Raw genomic sequence first — 10,528 nt, forward strand, 5'->3', positions numbered from 1 at the left:
CAAAGTTTAGCCAAAACAGGTGGCGGTAAGACATGATTAACCTTGCTAGTTGCTATTACAGCCGTGTGGATATCTTGTTTGAGATTGAATTTTGATTTTGTTTCAATTAGGTTTATATTTGATTGTTCGTATATTTAACAATGACTTAAAAAAACAGTATTATATAGATATATATGTATATAGTGTGTGTGTGTATGTAAGGAAGTATGTTTATGTAGATGTGTTTCTTTACAAAACAATAAAAAGAATAATTTCTCTAGACTATTTATAAAAGGTGTATTTATTTAGAGATAATTGTAATTTATATAATTTTTTTAGTTCAATTATACAATTAATTCTTAAAAAATTAATAAATTAGAAAAATATAAAAATTTAATTTATACAAATTATTGTATAGAGATTGAATTCACATTTTTTTTATAAAGGATAGAAATTAATTGTATAATTTAATCTTTTTTATATATCCAGCTTGTCACATAATTTAGTAGATACTTTATTCACATCTTTGGCGCAGCTTGTTGGTATTTAATCTGAACAAATCCTTTTGGGTTCATTTCAAAAACATAAAATAAGAACTTAAGAGAGTACATATTATATATTTCAAATCTCCCTTAAACACATGATCGGACAAAAATTAAGACTTTTATAAAAAGGTGAGATTTATATGATCAAATTATAAAGAGCATTAAGATCAGTTGCATTATATAACAATAAAAAATCTAAAGATCTCCTTAAATATAAAGAAAAGAATATCCTATTCATTGCACATCACAATATTGAGTAAAAATTTGGCAGATAAATGCTAAAATTTTATTTTAGACAAAACCTATAATTATAAACCAAAACGAATTCATGGTACATAATTTATTAGAATACATATTCAATTTATGATATGATCTTCAGGATTAGGAAAATAAAAGAGGAATACTTTGTTCATGCTTAAAGAAATTTTCTGGATCAATTTTCGTCTTAACATATACCAACGTATCAAAATTATTCTTAAAATATTTACAACCCCAAACTCTAGCTTGTGCATAACTTGTGTTATCTTTATTATTCATTCCGATATCAAAATCTCTATAATTAATATACGCTTCTCGTGGAGATTTCGAAACAAAGGAGCTCGTGTACCTGTAAAGTTTCCTCATCCAACTTATATACCTTTGAGAATTTATATTGTCCTCTTCTTGCCAGCCGACTCTATATACGATTTTGTACAAATTGCCAACTCTATGTGGGAATGGTGTTGCAGTCTCCGGAATTTCGTCCATTTTGCCTCCGTAAGCAATAAAATTTAAACTTGCAAATTGTGCTTCTTCCTCGAGAAGTTGGGACCATATCCCCTCGAATACATATTCAGGAATAGGTTTCTTCACATAATCAGATTTTGATTTGAAGGAAGGACTAAGAAGAGGACTCCTGTAACTCCTGTCAAGTAAAATATCTAAAGTTTCATTTGGAAGTTGGCCGAGATAAAGAATAGATTCAATCCAGCTCATTTCAGTGCAGTCTTCCTTAACAAGTCCAAGCGCAGGGAATCTCTCTTACATTAATGAAATGAGCTCATTTACACCACCAAGAAACAAGGAACTAAAGGAAGCTTGAATAGTCATCTTCCCCTCTTGACTAGAATTCACCCTTGTCACTGAAACGACAGAATATATATTGTATGGAAGCTTGTGTGCAATGGATTGCCAACGATGAAGAAGTTGGGTGGCATTTTGTTCCAAGGTCCTGCTGATTGAGAATACAGTCACAGTGGTTGGAACGGGAACCAACTTTACTTTCCACGCAAGGACAATACCGAAGCTACCCCCTCCACCTCCTCGAATGGCCCAAAATAAATCTTCTCCCATGGATTTTCTGTCCAGAACTCTCCCATTAACATCAATAAGTTGTGCATCAATCATATTATCAGCTGCAAGACCGTATTTTCGAAACAATAAGCCATAACCTCCTCCGCTAAAGTATCCCCCAATCCCCATAGTGTGACAAAGAGCACCTAGAAAGGCAAGACTTTTGCTCTTTTCAGCAATTCTATAATACAATTCTCCAATAATTGCACCTGATTGAACCCATGCCACTTTATTTTCTTCATCAACATCAATTGACCGAAAGTTAACCAAATTAATCAATGATGACATACGGAACTTCATAAACATAAGAAAGACCTTCAAAATCATGACCACCCCATCAAGTTCTAATTTGGAACTCGTATTTTCTTGAACAATAAATTACTGCTTGAATATGAGAAGCATGCAAAGGTGTTACAATAACCAAAGGTTTAGGTGTAGTTGGCGTTGAGAATCTAAGATTATGAATTGTGGACTCCAAAATAGAGGAATATGATGAATTGCTTTGTGTGTAGATAACTTTAGAAATGGAAGATGAGTCTTGAGAACGAAGTGAAGAAAGGCAATGAAGAAAATTCTCATGGGTTTGAGCTGAAGTTGCCCATGACAATGAGAAGAGAACAACAAAAAGTAATGTAAACATTGAGTACTGAAGAGACTTCATTTTAGAAACTGATTTTGTGCTATGAGTTTGCTTATGTTTGAAAATTATGATTTTGTGCTAAGTTTATCAGAGTTCCCCTTATTTAAAGGAATATATCACGGAGGGTACGTAATGCTTTAAGCCGCCAGGTGAATAATATTGAATTCTTCTTTGCGCGGTATAAGTTTGATTCTAAACGCTAGGTGTTGTAGTTAATATATATTATATGTTGCAGTGCGTCATATATTTCACTCCAAAATTTCCTAAGAACATCTCTAATTGCTAACTTCTTTTAAATTCAACTAGTCTCTAGCTTTGTTAGTTCCTCTTGACCGCTGCGGTGTCATCACGTGAATGGGTTTTTATCTTTAACTAATTAGCATTAGTCCTTTCATTCCATCATATTATAAAAATTAATAAAATTATTAATGATTTCCTCTCGAGCTTTCAAAGAAGAAAACTCTTTATTCTCAGCTGTTATAATTGACAATGTATATATAGATGGAAAATAACAAATCTTTGAACATCTTAAATACGTATCTCGATTTTTCAGTCCTTGTATGCTTGACTGTTGAGATCATTAATCATAATACTTGGGTTTGCTAAAACAAAAGTGGGATGGTGAAAGGGGCAAGCAAAACAGCGTACGGAAATTAACATGAAGTTTGATCAGACTCACATGCAGTAGTACTAGGACATGAGTATGATACTTAAGGGATTCAGAACCTTCTTTTTACTACAGAGATAAGGTCTCATCTCATCAATATTTATATATTTTTAAAACTTATAATGACAACATAATAGGATTAATATCATTTTCTTTCCCCTCCATCCATTTTGTGTGTTCATTTTGAAGTGTGGAATGTCTTCAGCAATTCCAGGTGAAGAATTAAAATCTGTCGATGATGAGAAGTGTAGGTTGAATAATCTTGGATCTGTTGCGGACGCCAAAGTGTGAAATTAGGTAGGCTTGCCAGAGCTCTCCCTCATTTTTCAAAGACCGACTGTATTGACCAACAGTGCTGCCGCCCTGAGAAACCAACTTATTCCACGAAAACAGTTTGGCCTACATTATATATAGTTGCAAATATCACATGTCTAAAAACTGTTTTCAGATTAACACCCAAAAGGGAAACAAAGAAAACCATTATTTTAGTTGGAAAAAACATACTAAAGCATTGCAATTTGATAGTACAATATATGTGATCGTTTCTTCTTTGTTTTCTCTAGATATGGTGGTATAATAAATCCATGAAAGATATTTTAATTGCATCACGATTTCTTTTGCTTCGTTACCATAAATTTGTCGGACTAAGAATTTGATCAAAAATCGTGAATGAAGTTCAGATAATTGCGGCTATAGCTTGGGAATGACATATTAGTTGCATGACTAATAAAATCCACCTTTCAAAAAAAAAAATTGCTAAATGCAGGTACCGTTGGCTGTAGGAGCCACTTGTAGGCGGCTGCCCAAGGCACCCACATCCCCTGTTTCTCCTCTCCCTTTTTTTATATAATTTATAATTTTTTTACTTAAAATTTTAACAAAATAAAATAAAAATTCAAAGAAAAGAAAATTGAATTGGATCCAAAACCCAATTTGAAAACCAGAGTTAATCTAACTTGGGCCCAAATAAGAGACAAAACAGGCCTTAAATAACTCGCTTAAAAGAATGAAATTATTTAGGTAGAAAAAAATAAAATAATTAAAACAAATGCAATAAAAAGAAAGAGAAGTGATAAAATGCCATGTCTACAATTACCTTTCTTTACATATTTATTAGCTGATGTTATAAGAGTTGTTTGGCCTAACATGATATAATAAATTATTTTATTTTTAATATATATATGTGGCTGTGTGTGTGTATATATATATAAAGAATTGTACAATGACCTAGGCAAGCATTTTGGCCGATAAAGTGAACTAAGAAGGAACATTCTTCATTTTTCAGCAACTGAATCCGCGCCTTTATTGGTTTCACCAACGCAATCTACATGATGTCCCTTGTGAGTATTGATTTCAAGCTCTTCCTGGCTTCCTTGGGGATCGTTCTGCTGGTCATTTTCTACTTTGAAATCTCCTCCTGTCGCCATTGAATTTAATCCTACTTTAGTTGAATTTAGTAATACTTTTAGCTATGTTGTTTAACCGTGTTCCGACTTCCTCATAGAATCGTCCATTCCATCCCCTGTAACAGCTTTAAATTCAGAAGCCTGCATTTAGCTAAAGTAATTCCTTTCATTTTCATTGCCAGGCGCTCCTCTATAACTCTTTCATTGCTCGGCGTCCAGGTATTTTATCACCTTTTGCAATATTCTCTACTCCATGATCAGCAGCTCCAGTCATGTTCATTCATTCTATAGCCACAAGAACCGAACTTGAATTCACATCTGGTCTTTCATCTGCCTTATAAAGTTGGTTTCTTTTTTTTATGTAATTGCCTGCATCTTACACTCAGTTGTCGATTCAAAAAGGGATTCTTGACTTCTGCTAAAGCAAGAAAAATATTAAAATTTAAAACTTTCCGTATATTTGGAAAAATCCTTCCTAGCATAAACATTGTAGAGGAATTGCAATCAGAAGGAGAAACGCCGATCACAAAAATAAAAGACCCATCAACAAAACCAGTATAGCAGGTACAATGAACTCATTCAGTATTGATCCAACTGGATCTACCATAACTACATTACATTATCATATATACAAAATTTCAGTTAATAGTCCAAATGGGAATGTTGTAACGGATAATGGGCAGCTTACAAATCCTTGAATAGATTGAGGCCACAACTGATATTTATTAAAAAGTATATCCAGTTTTAGATCATGTTAAATTTCTTGCTTTGATTAATCTCCATTAGGAGCAATCCTAAACTGGTTTTTATCGGATGGTATGGGTGTTTCGGAGTTTAAAAATTTCATTTGATAGTGTGAGTACGTAGATCCTCCTTTGTCTGGTATGGCACAGTGGTTCAAAGAAAAATAGGGTTGACAGATTTTTTGTTTTTTTTGCTGAATGACGGCCTTTTTTTTTTCTAGAATTTGTGTTAAAGAAGCTTAAGAAGATCTGTTTTTTTTTTTTGTTCAAGTTTTTGATTGTTGGTTATCTTTTAAGGAGTTTGGGAAGTAGATAAAGCAGATGCATTGGATAAGAATGATTACTCTAAAGATTGGGAGTGGATTGATTAGAATTGCTTTCTGCCTAGTGTTAAATATTTGATAAGGTTATATATATATATATGGAAAAGGAAATTCAAATTTTACTTTTTTTGAAAGAGAGATTATGCACCAATTAATGAACTAAATATTCGGATGTTTTGGAAAGGTTATTATTGTTTTGATGTATTTTGATTTTGTCTTAGTGTTTTTCTGTTTATTGGACAAGGTCTCTTACTCTTAAGAGTAAATTTTGCTGTTCTTTCTTTTTTTAGAAAAAAAAATAAAATCTATAATTGACTTAGTGTAAGAAAATTTGCGTAACTGCTAGATTTTCAACCAAACAAACAAATTTAATTGATGATTACTAAAATCCAATTAAATGTTCATTGAAACAGTCAAGGCTATGTTGCTCTTCCTAAAAACAAGAGCAAAGGTTCAAATTTCTATCGAACCTTTTCAAGGACAATTTTTAAGCTCTCAATGATAAAGTGTTTTTAAAATTTTTTTTTAATTTCAACTGTTTTTAATCAAGAGAAAAGATTTTTGGATAAAATTACCCTCAATCTTTATATTCAAATGCACCTGTTGAAAAAAATGTTTTACATGCCATTTTTTTTATGATTATAAGACAGTTAATATATTTTTTCTTCAAATCCATTTTATCCCAATCATTTCATCGCAATAGTAACATTGACGTTGAATAATTTTTCAATATATCTTTCTTTCTATGTCAAATTTATTTTTAATTTTAAACTTAATTTTTATAGTGTTTAAGTCCAAGAGTTTAGAGTTACATGCCATGTTAAAAAAACACTAGTGAAATACAAAGATAGAGATCAAGTTATTAAAAAATATTATTATTACAAGTCATGTTAAAAAAATATTGTTACAATTGAAAAAAATAAAGTTTCTACAGGCTTTAATTCCAAGAGTATATGTTGTAGTGAAATACAAAGGAGCAAGTCACACGTCATGTTTAAAAATGTTATTGTTACATGTTATGTTCAAAAAAACTTTGTTTTATGCTATTTTAAAAATAATGTTGTTACATGTATAAAAGCATGTTGTTACATGCCATGTTATATTCGTCTAACAACTCTGGACAATGTTCTAATTTACTAAGTCACTTATAAGTTCAACTATCAACTTTTGGATTTTGTGAATGTAAACCCATTGTTAATTTTTCAAAAAAAATTTACAAAAAAAAAGAATTTTGAAAACTTTCTAGAAAAAGAAGAAGATGAACAGAGTAAGAGATTAACAACTTTGGAGGAAAAAACTTTCTCTCACATTTATTCAAATTTTTTTAGATATATATAACTACAAAATATCAAAAACTGCTAATTTGTAGATGTATTTATAATAGTTAAAAATAATAGAAAAGAAAAACAAAAGGACATTACAAGCCTAAGCAGATATCACACACTTCAACAGAAAATGTTACACACTAAAACTTCAACAGCAAATGTTACACGTTAAGGCTAAAACTTCAATACCAAATGTTACATGTCAAGGCCAAAGTTTCAACACTAGATATTACATGTTAAAGCTTAATGTTATATGCCAAAATATAAATCACTTTGTTACACATCAAGGCATGCTCTACAAAACTTGAATAACTAAAAACTCAATATCAATAAACCCAAGAACATGTTGTTGCTCACCATGTCATGCTTCTTGGTTTGTAGATCAATGATGGCGAGATGACGAGAGATACATAGAGAGAGGGTTTTGTGAATCTAAACCAATAAACTTAATAACATGTTGTTACCTACCATCTCATATTCTTTGGTATGTAAATCGACAACAATATGACGAGATGACAAAAAATAGTCAGAGAAAGAAGGTGATAATGGTAAAATTAGAGAGCTAAATAGTGAAAGAAAAAATAGAGAGTGCAACAGATGAATGGTGGGAGATAAAAATTGAAAACATTTAATTTGTCTAAAATAGTTTTAAGAATATTTTTATTAAGTTATGATAAAAGTTTGATAAAAACAATTAACTTTATATTAAAGATTATTTTTTAAATGAACTTATCAGATCAACTTTTTGTCACAATTTGCTCACCCTTTCATTTGTACCAATAAAGAAAAAGACAAGACAATGATTCTTTTTTTTTTTTTTGTTAAATAATACAATGAATCATATGCAAAGAAAAAAAGAAGACGCAAAAAACAAACAAAAACAGAGAAAGTTAATGAGACAGTTGAGATTACCAGGAATTTTGCCTAGGGATGTTACTAGCCATATATTCGTAATGGATTAATGTAAAAGGAAACTGAAGTAGCGCTTTGCACTTAAAAAAGAAATCTGACAAAAGGAGGATAAAAAAGCGATTGCACGAGTAAATAAAGAAAGAGATGAGATATACGGGATTTGAATTCACTTACTAGCTAGCGAGGCCAATACATGTCGTTTCCAATCATAATAAGGAAGCTTGGTTCGGCTGTGGGCAGGTTGCTTTCCTTATTATCAAGAAAAGATTTCAAGATTCACTTAAAATCACTTAGCCAATTAAAAGCAGAGAGCTGGAGTTGTGTTTGAGTTTTTGGTTGTCTTGTTTGCGTTTTTTCCCCTCCTTGGTGTGTTGGGATCGTGTCTGTATTGTGATGGTTTTTACGATATGGGATTGTGTCTTCCCCGTTTTATTTGTGAATAATACATCAATTTTTCAAAAAAAAAAAAAACAGAGAGGAAAACCCTTTAAGGTTCCTTTATGGAATTTGGTCTTTCAACCTAATCGGTGTGGTCAAACAGCTGTTGAGGTTAAGGTCTTAAAAGGTAATTAATTCCGAATGAGAAGATATTATATAGCAAAATAATATAAAAGGTCTCCTTTTATTGAATAGAAATTTGGAGGAACAAAGGCTAAAATTTTATTCCAGATAACACTTATAATTATAAAGCAAAGTGAATTGATGGTACATAATTTATTAGGCTACATGTTCCACTCATGACGTGATCTTCTGCAATCAAAAAAACGGAGGGATGCTTTGTTCATGTCTGAAGAAGTTCACTGGATCAATCATTGTCTTAACAGATACTAACTTGTCAAAGTTATTTTTGAAATATTTACGGCCCCAAACTCTTGCTTGTGCATAACTTGTGTTACTTTTATTATTCATTCCGATGTCAAGATCTCTATAATTAACATACGCTTCTCGTGGAGATTTCGAAACAAAGGAGCTCATGTACCTGTAAAGTTTCCTTATCCAGCTTACATACCTTTGAGAATTTATGTTGTCTTCTTCTTGCCAGCCAACGTTATATACGATTTTGTACAAGTTGCCAGCTCTATGCGGGAATGGTGTCGCAGTCTCTGGAAATTCATCCATTTTGCCTCCATAAGCAATAAAACTTAAACCAGCATCTTGTGCTTCTTCCTCGAAAAGTTGGGACCATATCCCCTTGAAAGCAATTTCAGGAATAGGTTTTTTTCACATAATCAGATTTAGATTTGAAGGAAGTACTAAGAAGAGGACTCCTGTAACTCCTGTCAACTAAAATATCTATGGTTTCATTTGGAAGTTGGCCAAGATAGAGAAGAGACTCAATCCAACTCATTTCGGTGCAGTCTTCTTCAACAAGTCCAAGCTCAGGAAATCTCTCTTGCATCAATGGGATGAGCTCATTTACACCACCAAGAAACAAGGAATTAAAGGAAGCTAGAATCGTCTGCTTCCCTTCTTGACTAGAATTCACCCTCACTTCTGTAACGACAGAGTATATATCATACGGAAGCTTGGGTGCAACATATTGCCAACGATAAAGAAGCTGGGTCGCATTTTGTTCCTAGGTCTTGCTGATTGAGAATACAGTCACAGTTGTTGGAACAGGAACCAACTTTACTTTCCATGCAAGGACTATACCGAAGCTACCCCCTCCACCTCCTCGAATGGCCCAAAACAAATCTTCTCCCATCGATTTTCTGTCAAGAACTCTCCCATTAGCATCAACAAATTGTGCATCAATTATATTATCTGCTGCAAGACCGTATTTTCGAAACAATAAGCCGTAACCTCCTCCGCTACAATATCATCCAATTAACAGAGTGTGGCCGAGAGCACCTGGAAAGGCAAGACTTTTGCTCTTTTCAGCAATTCTGTAATGCAATTCTCCAGTAATTGCACCTGATTGAACCCATGCCACTTTATTTTCGACATCAACATCAATTGATCGAAAGTTAACCAAATCAACTATGATATACGAAAGTTCAGAGATATAAGAAAGACCTTCAAAATCATGACCATCACTACAAATTCTAATTTGGAGACCATATTTTCTTGAACAATAAATTGCTGCTTGAAATGGAGACATTGAAAAGAGAAGAGACTTCATTTGTGAAACTGATTTTCGACACGAGTTTATTTGTGAAACTGATAATTTTGTGCAGAGTTGATCAAGAGTTGTCCTATTTATAGATGTACCTTACAGCAATGCTTTGAGCCGCCAAATGCACGCATTCAAATTTGAAGTTTCTTCTAGCGCGTGTAAGCCTCGAAAAGCCGTTGTAGTCAATAAAACTTGTTGGTCTACGTCATTCATTTCCCTAGGAAAGCAATGATGCCATTGGGTTTGACGCAATCAAAATAAAATTACCAGACTTAGTGGCATGTGAAAATCTCTAACTCATGACTTTCTTCTAGTTTTTCTAGACCGGTGTCATCGACTACTAGAGATCCAATGGTTGTTTTCGGAGAAGGCATGTGAATAGAATCGAGTTAAGTGACTCATCTCATCCGTCATAAAGAAATAATTTAATTGACAAATGAATTGCAGATGAAAAGTAACAAATCTTTGCACGTTAAACATATTTGTTAAGGGCTTCGTTAGAAAACAGTGGGTGGGTAGATGGAAATGACAATATCCTTA

General features: G+C 32.6%; 2 pseudogenes; both read right to left on the bottom strand.

Moving 5' to 3' along the window:
• On the bottom strand, positions 906-2,523 carry LOC108661681 (annotated as a pseudogene).
• LOC108661625 lies at positions 8,629-9,994 on the bottom strand (annotated as a pseudogene).

The sequence above is a fragment of the Theobroma cacao genome, chromosome 4 (genome assembly GCF_000208745.1).
Source record: "Theobroma cacao cultivar B97-61/B2 chromosome 4, Criollo_cocoa_genome_V2, whole genome shotgun sequence".
NCBI lineage: Eukaryota > Viridiplantae > Streptophyta > Magnoliopsida > Malvales > Malvaceae > Theobroma > Theobroma cacao.